The sequence below is a fragment of the Coturnix japonica genome, chromosome 10, assembly GCF_001577835.2.
Source record: "Coturnix japonica isolate 7356 chromosome 10, Coturnix japonica 2.1, whole genome shotgun sequence".
Taxonomy (NCBI): domain Eukaryota; kingdom Metazoa; phylum Chordata; class Aves; order Galliformes; family Phasianidae; genus Coturnix; species Coturnix japonica.
The window spans coordinates 4,433,623-4,451,906 of NC_029525.1; the positions used below are offsets into that span (position 1 = coordinate 4,433,623).

General features: G+C 36.4%; 1 long non-coding RNA gene across 3 annotated transcripts in view; it reads left to right on the forward strand.

The window, feature by feature from the left end:
* LOC107318450 overlaps positions 1–14,522 on the forward strand; it is a 37,075-nt gene extending 22,553 nt beyond the window's left edge. For 2 of the 3 annotated variants that reach the window (XR_001557362.2, XR_001557361.2), the window contains 4 exons: positions 6,174–6,308; positions 9,318–9,390; positions 12,396–12,482; positions 14,365–14,522. This is a non-coding gene — a long non-coding RNA (uncharacterized LOC107318450). Of the gene's footprint in view, positions 1–6,173; positions 6,309–9,317; positions 9,391–12,395; positions 12,483–13,965; positions 14,060–14,364 lie in introns of those variants that run through there. The other variant, XR_004308589.1, reaches the window with a different exon arrangement.
* The last annotated feature ends 3,762 nt before the right edge of the window (positions 14,523–18,284 follow it).

Sequence of the window (18,284 nt, forward strand, 5' to 3'; positions counted from 1 at the left end):
CAGTAAAGTTCAACAGCAGAACTCAGACCACATCCTTTGTGCCACTCTCACTTCAAAAGAACATGAAATAGGTTTTACATCTCCACCTCCCTACTAAAATCTCTCCTACCTTTTGGTTTCTTGCATTAGAAGGGAAGGAATGTACCTGAAACAGTCAGTTTTTTCTTCTTTTCATATTGTTTGATGCGTGATGAGCTTGGCTATCTGATCTCATTGTGTTACTTTACTGAATATGGCTTCATTAGCCACAGAAAGTGCTATCTACAAGAAAGAAAATGTGCCCTCTGCTGACTTCATCTGTGGCTAGAATTTAAAAAGCTGCTGTCAGAGTAGCACGATGGAACTATTGTTTGCAAATAAAGCAAATTAAAATAAACATCTTTTATCATAAGAAAGCAATTAGTGTTGATTCGCAGCTTTGCTTGGTTTTTCTTTCCTGACCTTGACTATATCGTGATGGTTTTGTGCTTCCTTGGACAGCTTCTACTTGCATCTGCATCGATTAAACCTTGATCTCATTTATTATCTCAGGAAATGGTCTCAAGGTCACAGGGCTGGAAATTTAATTATGGTGGCAGTATATTAAGTGGCACATTTAAAGATGCTGAATCGCAGTAATTAATTTTTTGGATGGTGGTCTCTAGGGAACAGGTTTTCTCCACACTGGGTGTTTAGACATCCATCATGGCCATTCAGCTTGGCAGCTGTCTTTTAGCTTTAAACTGTGTCATTATTCATCTTTTATGGCTGACTTTAAAAACACTAGACAACTATATTCTTTTTTATTGTAATATATGTCAGATGCTTGTATTAAGCTATACTTCACCTTTGCTATAAAACATTAACAGAGGTTGCTAGTAGTTACCTGGCTGGCCTCTAAATTGAGATAACAATTACCCTTCGCTGACATCTAGTGTCAAGGCGTGAGATATAGCTGGAGTGCAGAATCCATTGGCCTGGAAATCCTGCACTTCCCCAGTGATTCCAGCTCACCCAAGAAGCTGCAGCACTGGACATAATTAGTGGACACGAGGGATTAAGCTGGCACTCAGTGTTGACTTTGTAGCTGCACTAGGTTATTGAATGAAATGCAGCACTGCCAAGGTCTTAAAAATCTTGTAATGTTTAATGAAGGAATGGTCATTAAACTTGCTGGATCAAATATTAGGCAAGATGGAACTGGGAGGTATTTAATAAGGAGGTCTGAAAATATGAACTAAATCACATTCACTCATTTAAAAAGCTGGCAAAAGTCCAGTGTGTTTCACAATTTTTCACTGCTGGTTTAAAGCAGATGGCATTGAACTGGGGAGGGAGGACAGTAAGCAGGTTTTAGTTTCCAGTGTAATTTCACTGAAAGTTTTTCTACTATAGAATTATTTTTCTTGAATGAGATCAAGTTTACCTGCTGCTGAAATCACGAATAAATGTTCTCTAGGGACTGTGAAGGTGCTGAAGTTCTCATTGTGAGCAGTGCTCACAGATTTATGTGAGGTCTTTCACACCCTTTGTCAGATTGAATATTTCAGGTCTCTGAGTGACCCAGCCTACTCACATGTTATTAAAGTTGAATGAATTGGATGTACTGTATGGCAATGTACGTACCCAACCAAAGCAGAGCAAATTAGGGATAGATACACCTGTGAGAACAGGATAGTCCAAATGTTTGGTTTTTTTTCACGAGACTTTTTCAATAAATCCCCGTATTCAGAATCCATTGGATTTTGTGTAGGAAAGTATACCCCAATATAAGAAATCTGAGGTAAATGCAGTATTTGAGGGAGCTTAGTACATAAATACCAGAAAATGTGACGAGGGTGTATCAAGCTTGTGTTTTCTTATTTTACCTCATTTTAGATAATGCATGTATGTGAGTATTCACAATGGAATGGGGAGTAGCCATATAAGAAGTTTAAATTTTGGAAAATGAGGGGAAGAGAGAACATAGCTTTACATTACAATTGCGTGAAGAGCAATGGATGTATAATAAATAATCCATAGGTTAAGATAAGTTTGTGTGAGTGATTAGGGAAGCATCTGTGTACAATAAGTAGATAAACATAAAAGAAAATATTAATGTTAATTTCAAACAAGGCTAATGGCACAATATTTAGTATTCATCAGAAATGCGTCTGTAGTCATGATGCATGTTCTATCCCTATTATCTCACTGTCAGGTTACGTCACTGATATTTTTGTTGAAACCAGGAGAGCAAATCTTCCTGCGGTTCAGGTGGGATGATGCACTGTGTGGAAAGTGAGCACAATTAGGCTGTTTTGTGTCTTTTTACATCAACAAGCAAAATCAGACATGCTTAGAAATTCATATCTGGAGGCAATTTTATTTAGAGACTCTCTACGGTAGAGGGGCTGCAGTGATAGAAAATGGTTGCTCTTTACCTCCATTATGTAACAGACCCGTATGTGTGTGATCTGTCAGAGTTTTCCTTCTGAGAGATCAGATTTATAAAACCAAGTATGGGAGGTTTGGATCCAAGTTCTGCTTCATCAGAATCTTCTAATTATTTTTTTTGTGGCATTTTTCCCCATCTTGAACCACCTCCAATAAGCGTTAAACACTGCTGTTCTTCTAATGACTTGTTGTAAATGTAGAATCTTGAATACAAGTTTCCTGAAGACATTATTAAAATAGCTATTTGGTTCACTTGCTTCATTTTTCTTTTCCTAGTTCTGAATGTGAAGTTTCTTTCATATGAGGTATGCAATAACTGCATTTCTGCATATGAGAACTGGCTTTCCAAACTGTTTCAGTACATACTCACATGACTGATATCCTTATAACCATCCAGCCTGAACTACTCTCAACTTTACTAAATGAGATTTTATTGGAACTGATTATGATTAGATAAATGGGTGACTTCACTAATGCATAATACACTTTTCAATTATAGAGTGTGTATGATAATTTACATTTCTTGTTTGATAGTGCGGTATTTATGTGACATTCTGCATGAGATCTGCTGCTGTTCATATAATGGTCTTCTCTTAAAAGAAATTGACTTTCAGATTCTTTCAATATATTTAATTTTTTGGATCAAAAAAAAAAAAAAAAAAGATGTTAAAACCAACCTTAATTTATCCTTCAGACCTGCCAGTGGCTAAATTCTAGTCCTGGAATTTGTTGCCTTAGGATCCAAATTCTGTCATCAGTCTGACAGATGCACATAATGTAGGATGGAATAGCAAGATCCCATTGAGAACTGTACAACCATAGGATAGTTCAGGCTGCTGTTGGAATGACCCTCTGGACCTCTGTGGTGTAGTCATCTGATCAAAGTAGGTTCATTTGTGAGGTCAGACCATGTTACTCAGAGCTTTTTCCAGTTGTGTCTTGAAAATACATAAAGACTTTCCCAGGTCTGCTTTTCACACCCTTTCCTGTACATGTGCATGTTGTGCTTGTGCTATTTCTCAAGTTCTTTTGAAACCTTGGATGTTTTATCTGTAAGTACTGAGGATGCTGCGTATCAAGCAAGGTGAATGAAACCTGTCAGGACACTTGCTGAGTGGGGTAACTATACATGTGCGTGCTGTAGCAACTGAGATTTGTGACCTGAATCTGACTACTTCTTTCTAACTTAGCTCATTACCTTTTAGTAGCAAACTATTGAAAGTGCAGGAATCTGATTATGAAAAATCAACTACCATGTAGAAATAGACTACATGCTTAAAGTGAATGGAGTAGAGCATCTACGTTTAAGCTTGCAAAATATAACCATGATTTTCTCTTTTTTTTTAAAAGAGGGCACCACTTGCAATTTAAGTCAAAATATATTCTAATTATTAAGACTAATTTCAATGCTTTTTCTTCCTTGAATTTGAGTAGCCAAGTGTGAGTTTGTTCCAAAACTACCTTAATACAGGTGAATGAGAAAACATTTGTATTTGATTCGTATTGAACTTGGAGTTTCTTGTGCAGGGGAAAAAAAAAAACAAAAAACACAACAGGAATATTCCCTAGAAGTAAATAGTTCAGCATAAAACTGGTGTGAGTTTGAGGAGTGCTGCGTTCACAGAATGCATTATTAACAGGTTAGCATCAACACTGGTTCAGATGCTTAGGTCAGTTTGTATCAGGTAAATAATTCGGTGTCAATGGGCATGGCCCATTTTATTTTCTTTTTCATTCATGATGTGTTCATGAATCAGCAGGAGAGCTTTTCTTGGATTAAAACAATCTGTTAAAGCAATTGGGTAAAATCCTTCTTAGCTGCAGGACTGATGATTTCTGTTTCTCATTGAAATTGGTGTATGCATGTATATACACACACATATATATATGTGTGTGTGTATATTATGTTCTAAATAGAAGAATGAGGAGTTCAGTATCTTTTAGATTCAGTTTCACTATTTTTGAAGTGCAATCGCTTTACTCCATCAACTTTAATCTTGTTTCGTGACTCTATAAGTACTTCCCAGGGAGTAACCAAAAAGAAATCTCTTTCCAATTAAAATTATTAAATCCAGGTATGATCATGCAAATAGCCAGGCAGAATTTATTTAACCTTCAGCCAGCTGCCTAATCAAGTTGAAATTATTGATAGCCCATCAGCAGTGATCAAGATGGAGAGTCTAAATGAAGAGGTGCCTTTTCTTCTTCTCTGCTCTCTCTCTTTTTTTTTTTTTTAATAAGAGAACCATTGAGCTGGTAACAAGACTTGAAATGCCGTGTCAGCTCAGCTAGCATGGTCAAGGAGCTCAGCTGTAGAAGGGAAATAAAACTGTTAAGTTATGGCTGCCCTCCAATCAGTCACAGGGGTAATGATGTTTGGCTTTAGTCAGGTTATATGTCAGTAAATATACATCTCTCAGACAGCCTTTAAGACAGCCTTAAGCTCATGCTTATTGTTTTATATAGATGGGGGTCGGATGCTGATATATGATGGTCATAGGCCACTGACATAAATTTCACAACATTCAGCAGGTAAAGTTAATCTCAATAGAACAGAATGTGACTGCAGTTTTGATAGAATATGCATTCCATCAACAGTGATGGGGCATTTTTTCTCCTTTATGCTAAACTAAGTTAAGATGATCTTTTTCCCCTGCCTTGATTCTAAATTTATCACTACTCGAAGTAACCAGTTACATTCAGTTTTTAATGTAGGGCCTTGACAAGTTCAGAATTCCCAATTCCAGCTTATAACAGCACTGATGAGCTCTATTCTGCTCACTTATCCTCTTTACAGGAATCTATGAGTCACATTCAAAGGTAACGAGACCAGAGAATTTCAGTGTTGTCCAAGTACTGGAAAACACAAAAATGTCATCTCTTTCACATGTAGAGTGATCATCTGAACTCTTTTCCAAGAGTTAATGATTGAGACAAGACAATACCAGTGCAAGCTTCTAGACATTCCGCTTAAGATCACTGCTAAAGAATTCATGTCTACTTGCAAGTACAGGATTATGCCTTCTATTGCTGTAGATTTACATTAGCTACTAAATTCCACTGTCTCACATTGAGGGTTGAGCTGTGACGCAACTTTAGTTTAACAGTGTACATTTCATTGTTATAAAAAGCAGAAGATCCCATTACGCCAGGAGGAGCTGATTATATATGATGCTTCAAATGTTAAGCTTTAAAGAAAAAAGGAAAAACAGCACAATAGCTCAGTAACGTCACTCAAAGTCCTCAGGATTTGTACTAATTTGAAAAACAAACAAACAAAGAATTCCTATTATAACAAAATATTTTTCTACTTACTTGATCAAAAATAAACTGAAGTACAAAAATAATTACAAAGTCCATCCTCAGCTGAACTCTACTGAAAGCACAAAGTTTATCCTTTAAACAAGTAAGGCTAGTTAATAGACTATCTATACTAGAAAACACAGAGCTGATACAGAAAGGGAGGGAGGCATTGGGACTAAGGATGAAGGAGCTGCCTGCTCAGCTAAGACTTAGTGTACAGCTCTGAGGAAAAGAAATGGTGACTGCGGCAAAGAGCAAGATTTGTTTGTATTTTAATAAATTGCTTCCTGTGTAGACCTACTTGAACTGGAGGGCTATCTTGTCTTATTCTACAAGTGAAACTATTACTTCAGCTGCTAAAAACTGATCTACCATAACACACTTCCTCACGTTGTTTGTGAAGCCTAGTGCCAGGCATCACCTAATACTTGATGTTACTGCTTTTATTGCTGACAAAGGGATACAGGTGGCTGAGCAGAGGCCCTGGAAACAGCTGTCTCCATCTTCTCAATCTGCCGTGCATAGAGTTGTATGAGTGTCCCAGATGAACCGTCCTCTAACAATGAAAAACCAAAACTACACCACAGATCCAGGTAAGCCCAGCTTCACTGCCACTGAAATGTTCTTTTTATATTTAAGAGTGACTTAATTTTAGGAAGTGGATGTGAATTCAGTTTATAAAGCTGGCTTGTAATTAAGACTGTAATTCTTCTGCTTGTCTGATGATAAGCATACATATACTGGTCACAATGTTTAATTAAATAAGCAAAAAAAATTTGTTTTTCTGACCTAAAATTTTGATTACTTCTTTGAGAGCTCTGTCTTGCAGTCTGTGGTCCAGCTGATTTCACTGGAGGACTTAATACAGTAAGGGATGAAAAGTTAATCTGATATTATCTTCCAAACGAAGATTAAAGCTGTTTAGCTTTAATAGCGTTGCTCTTCAACATGCATTCTGTCACTTGTGTTCTAAGACCTTAAAGCTGCCTGCTAAGCCCCCAGGCAGATGTACAGGTGCTACAGAGGGTATTGCACTCTGAGTTTTATCATGTCCTTTTACAGGCATTTCGTAGTCACAGAATCACCAAGACTGGGAAAGACCTCTATGATCATCCAGTCCAACTGTCCATCTATCAGGAATAGTTTCCACTAAACCACATCCCTCAGTACAACATTTCAACATTTCTTGAACACCCCCAGGGACAGTGACTACCCTCCTCCCTGGGCAGCTCATTCCAGCACTTGACCACTCTTTCAGAAAAGAATTTTTTCCTGACATCCAACCTGAATCTCTCCTACTGCAACTTGAGGCCATTCCCTCCAGTCCTATTGCTACTTACATGGGAGAAGAGGCCGACCTCCAGTTCACTACAGCATCCCTCCAGGTAGCTGCATACAGCAATAATGTCTCCCCTGAGCCTCCTCTTCTTCAGTGGGGATTTCCAGTGGAGTCTATTTGAATTTAGCCTAAAATTCCATTAAGAACACTGGAATTTGACCTAAAACTCCATTAACTAAGACCTTCAGATTTTTCATGAACAAAAATCTCTAAGATTATTTACCTAATAAACACAATCAGAATTCCTTATAGTTGCATCAAACAACTCTGCTAATAATCTATCCATATTTCCTACCGTAAATACCTCAGATCTTAATAATTTTTTGCAGCTGGCAAAGGATGAAATAATGATGACAATAACTGTGAAGTTCTCCAGTGACTGATAGTGCTCCTGACCTGGTAGAAAGATGCATCAGTTTATATGTACATGGTTAAGTGTGTCTTCAAGCATAGCTATAATTCCACTAAAATGGTTATGTAAAATGAGAGCAGGCTAGAGGATTTCATGAAGAGTAATAACCTTGCCTTTTCTTTGTTGTTTTCCTTTTATGTCATATAAGTTGAAATAGAAGTGTTTTATTCTAATAGAAGTGTTTAGTTGTAATAGCTTCGGCCTGCATTAAATGGACTAAGAAATCTAGCTACATGATAAATCAGCTGCATTGCTATAAGGAAATGCCATTACACTTGAAATGAATGCCAGTACCTGATCCCCAATGTCCACTATTTTCTCATAATTTAAATTAAATGAAAATATGCTATTCTTTCATTATAAAATATGCAGCATAAGGAGGAAGATTGTGTGTTGTGAAGACCCATGTCCACTTGATTTCTATTGAGGAAAAAAAAAGTGAACCAAAAATTTAAAGGGAATTATCACTGGTTTAGTAGTAGACATTGAACAACTCATGTATCAATGAACATCTGCTGCTTATGAATATTTGGTGTATTTGCTGCTACTCAAATTACATCTTACTACTTTATCACTCTTTTGATAATAGCCATTAATTAGAAGTCAGAACTATCCAGCTAACGTTTTAAAATGCATATGGTCAGTTATAAGAACAAGTTTTTCTTATACACCTAATAACCAGGTTCAAATGACAAATAATACTATTTACAAAAGATTCTGGACCACATTAATTATTTTTGTGTCATTTTAAAAGAAATATATCTAGATTTTAGGCAGAAATAGTTTTCCAGTGACCCATGAAACATTCTTGTATTCCATCACATGCAGCACAACTGAAAAATGAGAAAAGGTCATTCATTCCCTATATCTTTGAGAAACAGGTTTCCCATTTTATTCATTATGTTTCAAATGTATTATTTTTAATAAACAGTTACAACAATAACAATCCAAACATAATTTTTTTTGCTTAATTTTCTTTTTTGATAGAAAAAAGATAGATTGGGCTTTGATATACCCTGTCATTGTTCACACAGCTGGTAAAGGAGAGATGACCAAAGCTTTCATATTAGTGCCACTTAACAGCTTTGCACTTTTTTTTTCCATTGGAAGTTCTGACCTTTGGGGTGAGGGGGGGAGATAGGAGAGAACTAATTCAGAACAGCACGACAAGATATATTTCTGCCCTAATGGAATTTTTATTAAAAACATGTTTCAAGTTGGTGTATAATATTTGGATTTCATGTTTGTTATTTACAAATTAGTCCTAATTGGAATTAGCATACAAATAGAACAGGCTAAATAATTCCAGTTAGTCTGACTCCTGCTACTCCATGAAACACACACTGTAGTTCCTAATCTTTGATACCTGTGTATCATCCATTCATTCCTAATTTCATCTCACTAAGGACAAAATCTGGAAGCTCTTACATCCAGTGCTCAATTTGCTTTCTGCTTCCTCGTTCTAAATCTGTGTTATCTATTTGTGGTCTTGAGATGGAAGGGCGTTTATTAATTGCTTCCAGGAATCGTTGGTTTTTTGGCCCCATGGTTCTCGGCTCAGGGAGGACTTTAATGCGCCCTTTTCTCAGAGGAATTCCCATAGCAATAGTGGTCAGTAAAAATAATGTTCTTTTGATTTTGTTTCTTGTGGTAGTTGGAGTTGGATTTGTTGCTGTTTCTCTAACATAAAATACATTAAATACATGTTGAGTTTGACTTGTATGCTGGTGGGAGAAAGTATAAGCAGCAGTCTATGCTGCTGTGTTAATAAGTCACCATTCCTAACACCACAATGGCATTGTGTGTGTGATTTAGGCTTTTGTTGATGTAGTTTGTTTATATTTTCCCCAGAGTTTCTTAGAGGAATGCAATCCTGGGGTACAGCAGGATCACCCTGTTGGAGTACTTGATGACAACCCCTAAGGTACTGTGATTCTGTGAATTTCCAAACACCTGATAAACCTAATGATACATAGAAGACTTGATGAACCTCAGGGTTGATGTGGATGCCTTTATCCTAGACCCTAAAATAAAATAAAAAGCACCCTACTATCAGATCTAAAAGATCAAACGTTTACCTCGTTTAGCAGCTTGGATTCTGATGAGTGTGCTGATCTGAACAGAAGCTTGATCCCAGTCTTGACCTATGGGTCAGAACAGAGATAATCAGGTGGCTGCAGAAAGCGTTGGAGATCTTAATGGATTTATTACTTCTGTTTGATGTCCTTCTTTTAAATCTCCATTAAGAATGAACTGAATTGTTGGATCATATTGACTTCAGTAGAACAGAAGTCAAGGTATCGCTGGGCAGTTTGCAAACCTCAAAAATAATTCTGTAACTATAGGCTGTGATTTCTATGAAAGGAAAATCCTTTGTTTGCTTTAGTTTTTCATTTACCAGTGATTACAATAATTTTATAAAACATTAGTTTATAAATGCATAATCACTTCTTCCTTGTGAACTCTCACGATGGATTTTCCTTATGGTGTTACCGTAATCTGTAGTTATCAGATCAGTATGGGGAGCAAATGTATGGTATGCCAGGTACTTCAAGCTATGGACTTGTGTAAGTATTTGATTAAGGGCTTTTGAGAAGAGTGCCCTGATTATCATTCTTATGATTTAAATAAGCTCGGCTGTGCCTGCACACCTACTCAATTTGGGGAGCAAAGATTCAGTTTTAAAATAAACTTATTAAAGGTTTGTATTTTCCTCATGTAATATATTAAATTCCTTCCATCAGAGAGTGAGAAACATTTTAAACTATTGCTGAAGTTCATCAGGGTCTGCTGGCCCTTTCCTCCTCTTTCCATCCTGGTCAGGTTCAAAATCTATTAGGTTGTAGATGTCTGTATTTTCTCTTTCAAGCATACAGATTATACAGCTTGCCAGTTCGGACTGCTCTCCTGTTTAATATTTGATCAGTGTGTGGAAAGGCTTTAGTTTGGACATAGCATCTGAACTGTAATGACTTTGATTTTCTTTTTGTCTTGCTGAAATTTGGTCGTCATCTTGCATTGCTCTTAAAGCTACAAAACTGCTTCCATTTCATACTAGTGTATGTTGTGCTGTCTCTTAAAAGTGTTAAGTCAGTATTTCCTTATCTTTATTTTATTACCTATTTTATTACCAGTTCATAGTTACCTGTATGTTATCATCCAGTATTATAAACCTTCCTGTCAAAACTCACTTTGAAAATAATAATTAAAAAAAAAAAGTGAAATTAAATCTGATTAAAATAATGGCATTGCTTTAAAAAAAAGTCCTCATTTAGGCTACGTCTGTAGCTTAAAGAACAAATAAAAAAAAAGCAACCAGTTTTTGCTACTCTATAATGATTTAATAAAACGTGTTAATTTAAAGCAAAAACCAAACAAAAGCAAAACCCATACTGTGGCTCTGGATCTGATGATTTCTTTTTTACTGATAAAGCTTATTCCCTTAACTAAACTCCAAGTGTTTAAAGAATTCATAAGCACCTTTTAAAGTGCTGTACCTTCATGTGTGCCAGGCACAATACCTTTTCTTTTCTGGAGCTAGTCAGTGTAATTCAGTAATTACAGTGGTGTGACTGTTCGGTATTGGTTGTTCTGTGTTGCTATAGGCTGTAGGAAAACTACACTGGTGTTCACAAAATGCAAGGCAAGTAATTGAGTAGAACTAAGTGATCTGAGAGCACAGGTTCAAGTCGATGCAAAACAAGGTCCTAGCAATATCTGTGTGTGGGTTTTCTGGATTAAGTGTTTTATATTCGCATCGTATCTTCACTGAACAAATTTTCAACTCTGGTAAATCAAAGTATCTACTTCTAGTTTTTCTTACTGCCACTTGAAAACCTGCTCTTTATAACTTATTCCCATATCAGGAAAAAGAAGTGAAAATACCAGGAAAAAAAGTCAGGAAAAAAAATGTCCATGAATGCATGCCTAGAATTCAGACATGAAAGGCTTAGAAGGCAAACCATGAGAAATTGAACTTTGTAACTCTTCACAGTATCTATTTGTACATAGCAGAAACCAATTTATCAGCTAATTATCACAGAAGTTAAGCAAATCAGAACGGGCTGAAGGGAGGACAGATGTGCTGAACTTTTTTTTTTTTACATCTGTCCATTCCAAATGCAACTAATTGATGTACAGAGCTATCCTATGACTGAGGAGATGGTAAGCTCTGGCATTAAAAGGAGGTACGTTGCTATGCAAGTGGAATGTATCAGGTAGACCAAATATTAATTGCAGTGAATCCTCTTGCTCAGTTGCTGCTGAAGAATACCATCTGATAACTGATGATTCTCAGTGTGCGCTTCCTAGGCTATCCTTGCAACACGAGACTGCAAGTGAATTGTGTTTCACAATGCAATGTATGATTTTCCTCGTGATGTCCAGTGCCCTTATTTTAGGGGATCCTGTGGCTATTGGCACATTTGGCTCTGCAAAAACACTATTTAAACCTTTCAAACTAAGAAGATCTCATGGAGTATTGAAAAACGCATCAAGGAATAAACTACAGTGTTTAATCAAACGGGCATCACTGTGTGTGTAGCTGATTTGTTGGAGTTCAGTGGGATATTCTCATGAATAAATGTTTCTGGAACTGATCTGTGTTTTTCTTGCACTTTCCTGATGAAACACAGAGGTACTTTTATTAATTAAGATGAATTATTCTGTTATTTTCCACAGACAGTTTCTGAAGGCAACTGAAACATTATTTTGTGAGGTATTTGTCTTGCTGTATAGAAGGTGTTTCATCACTGTCAGAAAAGCTCCCTATGTACTTCCCAATGAAGCCTCACAAACATTTAAATCCCATTAGTAGCTCCCCTACTGTAGGGGAAGTTGATTTAATTGGGAGTCAAGACAATATTAAGCCTCAGTTAAAAAGAAAATAATAATCCGCAATTCTTTTTTATTATTTTTTTTATAAATCAGCTCTGGACCTGAGTGTGACTAACAGGAAAATCTGTCTGCAGCGCTACAAGGAATAATTAAGCTGTAAATTTCATCTTTGTTTGCCAGGTAAGAAATGATATTTTATTACCACGTGCTCTCCCCGCCCCAACTTTATCTGTCCAGACAAACATAATTAAGTAATGGCTGATTTGTTAGCATTTTATTAGATGTGTCTACAGTGAAGTTAAGAATAATAATATAATTCACAACAAATATTGGAGGTGTGGGATTTCCAGTAGTGGAAAACGTGACTTTCTCAAATCGGATGGGCTGGAAACATATATTCCTACAAACAAACTATTCCTCTGTACAGAAGAGCAATTGAGATACTTCCATCTTGGTTGATTTACATACACTAATTGCTAGTTCCAGTTGCTAGTTTCTACTAAGCACTGAGTTCACCTGCTCGATGAAAGTCATAAATTAATGACTTTTCAGATAGCAAGTACTGACAAATAGCAGGAAACAGTAAATTCACACTTGATTTTAGTGATAAAACTGGATTATTGTTTCATTTAGGAATCTGCTGCTGTCAAAATTGGCAAGGTTTTGTAGGTGTATATTATGTAAATGTATGTCTATGTACATATTTATATAATGGTAAAAGTTTAATGCAGACAAGGATGGAAATATTTTTTTCTCTTCTTTCACAAGTCATGTGATCAGGATGTCTCTAAAGTGACTTATCTGGCTGGGAAGTAATTATGTTTATATTTTGCTGCTGAAACTTTAGAGCAGATTGAATTCTCCATATACAGGACCTACAGAAATAATCCATATTTATGGCCAATGCAGTTCAAAGGGAAATCTGAGCTGGAGTTTGTAAAATTGTTTGCAGATGAACTTGCCCAAAATCCCATTTCACAGCTTAGTTCTCTAGTGTGTGTCTCATCTGTATCTTCATCAATGCACAACTGACAAGGCAGAGGACAATATTATAGGCATTGTATGCCTTGCCAGCCTTTGGCAGAGGGAAGCCACAGCCTTCAGAGGCAATGCTCAAGCACAGCACAACTGATGTAACCTGTACAGGCTTTGCAGCAGCATGTGGATGTGTTTTTGCTCTCTATCAGGTTTGGTAAAAATCTGAAGTCCAGAAGAGACAATCCTGGAGATCTGAGGCCAATTCCTTGTATGTGTTTCAAGAATTGTAGAGGAATTCTGTGTTCTGCCTCAATGAGAGTGTGGGGGGATTGTTTTGGGAACACCAACATTTCTCAGTTTTAGATGCTTCCTTATCTAAGTTCTGAAGATAACCCTTTTCTCTTGTTACGGTGCTGCTTGTCCTTTAAAATGCCCCAATTTAACCCACCCACACGCCCCCATGAACCCCACTGCAACAAACCAAACCTCATAGCGTCTATTCTTACTTTTAAGGAATATTTGAGTCTGTTCATATATGTTTTAATTTTATAGAAAATGAGAAAAAAAGAAAAGTAATTACTAGCTTGAAAAGTAATTAACTCTGAAAAGCAATGGAAGGGTGTACATGGTCTGAAGTCTGAAAACACTGATGCAAATATTCTGGATTTTCTCCCATCTTTCACAGGAAAATACAACTTCAAAGGTCTTAAATGACTTCAGCAGATAGCATGAAGACATGCTGCTCAGTTCTGGGTTGTGATTGTCCTTTCATCACTCAACACTGCTTTATTTTATATTTTTGTCACTACCCTTACTGTAGCCTAAGGTGCTTACAATGGAAATATTCAAGAGAGAACTTCCAATTTAAAGCTAAAAGAACCAAGTTCCGCATTCATTGTTCTGGCTGAAAATAGATGAGATTTGATTCTTCTAAAGCTTCATTTGGGATTTGTTTGAAGCCACTGATAACTCTCCAGGCAAAAATTATAACAATAGAGTTTATAAAGTGTGAGAATTAAAATAAATGTTCATTAGGAGTATCTATATCTGCATTACATATGTTTTTTTATCTTCTTAATGACAGTGTCTGAACTCCAATAATTATACGTCGTAGCAGCTGATTACCAGTAACTTTAAGGAGATCTGCCTGCTGTGTTTTGTCTCCAGTTCTCCTTTGTTCTCCAGATACTTTGAAATGCATTTCTGGGACTGGCGGGTAAGAGAGCTAACTTTCAGTATTATTTAGGCACAGTACATGTGTAAAATTAGAGCTTAGTTTTAATCACACATCTGTAGATATGTCACCGAAGGTAATATGGCTTACGATCAGCAAATACCAAGAATAACTAAGGTGCTTGTTTCTGATTTGCATGGACATTCAGGTAATGCGTTCAGTTTTTGTCCTTTTGAAATGTTCATGTCGTATACAGGTTATAAATCAATTCTTGGAAGCCAAAATATCATCTGCTTTCACTGTTAGAAAGCACCTTAACAGTATTAAAACTTTGATGAAACTTCAATGTTCAATTTTTTAAACTAAGAACTGTAAAGAACAGACAAGCTTGGAGTAAAATAAATGATCTCTAGCAAAGTCTAACGATAGTTTAGTTTAGTCATAGCACTTCTTCTAGCAACAGATGGCTTAAAAATAATCATTCTTATATGCATAATAGGAGAAATACAGTTATGGAGTGAGTCAGTTCATTTATTCTGTATGGCCAAGACAAGGAAAGTATTTACAACCTCTCATCTTACACAGAAAGCTTGCCTTATCTTTTGGGGTTTCTGTTTGCAGGTAGCCAGCATTCAAGGTATTTCCTTTCTACTCAGGCTATTGCTTGTCCTCACTTATCAAATCCCATCAACCCAATGAGAAAGATTTAAGTATGTTTAAAAATAATATTTGAAAAATGAATGAAGTCCAGATGCCTCTGATTTAGGAGTCTCTGAAGAATTGTATTTTCCAGATTTTATTGGAACCCTCAAGAGTAGTATTTAAAGATTTTTACATTAATGAAAGCACCAACTCCTACTTAGCCACACAGCTCTGGAAATTGCAAATTTAAAAAGATAACAAGATCTGTGATATAGCTGAGAGACCAACATAATGCAGCCACATTATGAGCACTAATTTTAGCATTATAATGTGCTTTACCTGTGATCTGAGCAGATACCCGTTCTGAAGCAAGAAAAACTGTCTTTAAAAAAAATAGATAAAAATCAGGTCCCCCCTCAGATAAATACCTGCACCTTTCTGCTTCAGATGAAGTTGTCATTCAGCTCAAGACATAGGAAGCAGGATAAAAAATGCCACACACATTAATGCTGTTCATCATGAAAATCAGTAATCAGGTGAACTTCAGATTGAAACAAACAGTCTAGCTTGAAAAAACAACAACACATTCTCTTATTATGTTCTGCCATTGTAATAGTGTCCCAACACCACAATATTTAAGTGTTATATAGAAACTAATTCCATGCAAAAAATCTCCAATTAGAGATGTTTGAGAAAAAAAAATAGGAATGTAAATGATGTATTCTGAGTGGCTATTTTTTTCCCTCCCTTCCATTTCTAGTCAGATTTGTGCTTGAAAAGCAAGGTACCATCCTCTTGCTTCCTGGCTCTGTGCTACAGGCGAACCATCACAGGCACAGCACACGCTGTCCTTTTTGCACCACTACATTTTTTTAACACAGTTTAACTTTTCCTGATAGTTGAAAAGATGAAAAGCTATTCATGGAATAAATAGCAATAAAAGCTAGCCAACTCTAGCACCGCATAATGGAGTTTTAATGTATTCTTCCTGTCGGCATAGTGCATTTCTGTGATAATTTTATGTGACAGCATAATTAAACAGGAAAACAATTCCCATTTCCTATGTATTTTATCTATTTATCATCATTTATTTCTTTACTTTCTTGCTCTGCTATAAATAGTATTGTAAGGAGAGTTAAATAAGTTAAACCAATGCAATTACTTTTACAGACTGAAATTAACTTCATATATCAATTTACACTGCTTTGCATACAGCACCTACTATTTGCCCTATACAAATAAATGCATTTGTTGCAGTATATTTATAGTGTCACTGTGGTTTCCATGTTTGCACTCCTTTTGAGTAATGTTCTGTGTGTTAAAACTCGACATTTTAACAGTATTTTCAAACAATTTCATTCATTATCAAATAACCATTTATTACACCGTGGCAATTTCAGACCATTTACTGGACCCTCAGAGAACTGCAGAGCAACCATTTATCAAGGAGTGTGCAAATTTTAATGCTTATCACAGCAAATACAAAAAGTAACATTAAATAGGGACTTGACAACAGCTTTGTATAAATTATCTTTTTTTAATCTTGATGAGTCATTTTTAGTAATAGTTCAACGATTTGTTAATCTGGAAATAGAGGGCAGTGTGGTAGATTGCTTCATTGCAGAAGACTCTCATTTAATCAATTCTCTTGTATGTGCGGGGTGTTATTTAACTGTGGGACACAAAAGAAATATCTCATTGCCTTTGGTTTACCCCAACTTTGTCATGCTTGAAGTGCATTTTGCATTTTATTTGAGTGTGTATCTAACAAATGCCAACTCCAGCCCAAGCTGTGCTGATTTTTGCTTACCTCGGGTATATAACAGCGATGGAAGTGATTTTAATTTTCAGTTTCCAGGTGGATCTATTTCCCCACGTTCTAGCCAATAAATGGAACTGATTTAATTTCATATGTGACCACTTAGCTGCAAAAGGCTGGTCATGCATTTCCATTTCTTTAATCTCCTAATTCTATTGAACTTGAGATCCACAGTGTGACAGAGAATGAGGCTGATAACCACATATGTCAAGTTTCTGGTAGCATCTAGGTGTAAATATTAAAAGAGAGTACTGTTTGAGGGAGACACCTCCATTCTCAAAGATCTTGCTAATCTCTGAAGAGCTCATGCATTCCACTCACTAAATAAAAAGTCAAGGCTTAAAATGTTATAGAGCAAATTCTTAGAAGTTTCAGTGACTTGAGAGTATTTCTCTTTTGTGAGGTTTATATGCAGACTACAGCTGACCACGTATGAACACTGAATTTACATGAGCCCTGAATCAGTCATTTGGTATCGTTAATTTCAGGTAGAGTAAAATTAAGCAGCTCCAGGTAAAGCCAAAGTCTCACTCTACAGAACAACAGCTTAACACCATCCTTACACATAAGAACTTAGAGGCTTACTAAATGAATAGGGATAATAAGAAATCACATCTTCCACGGTGATTTTCCTTGGCCAAGGTCATGCAAAGAGCAGAACTAGAACTTGCACACATTTTCTGTATTTCAACCTTAATTTTAAAAACAAGCAGAAGGAGTTGATTCATTGTCTCCTATTCAGGAGAGGTCATCAGGCCCACTTGTTCTGTTAGGGCTTCCATAGCGGAGCCAACAAAAGGAGCTTTTACTCATTAACTTATAGTGTAATCATTTAATTTGAATTGCTACAGCTTTCAAACTGTGCAGGTAAAACAGGCTGTAAATTGCAGTAGAAAACAAACAGGCAGCTTGTTCTGTAGCCTGCATCAGAGCATGGCATGCTGTACCAAAGTGCAGCTAGGCATGAGAGCTTCAGCAGTCAGTGGAGCAACAGCCACAATGCACCATAAATAAAACCTTATACATGCAAAAAGGCAAAATCCTCTTAACCTGTGTTAATCCCACTGTAATGCCTTCTATTCTTTCATTTTACCTATGTATATATGCAAATAACTTTATCTCGGCAAAAAACATTAGAACTGATACTTAAAATTGTCACTGAAGTCAGGAGGGCCAGATCATGCACACTAAGAAGTGTTGTATGACCAATCACTTAATGTTAGTGATGCCATGTAATGCCAGAATACAGGATTGATTACAGCCCTGCCCATCCTTACTTAAAAAAGAATACATACATACATGTATGCATTTTGTACCTTGAAGTATTTGGGACACAGATGTATTTATAGCCAAACATAATATAATATGA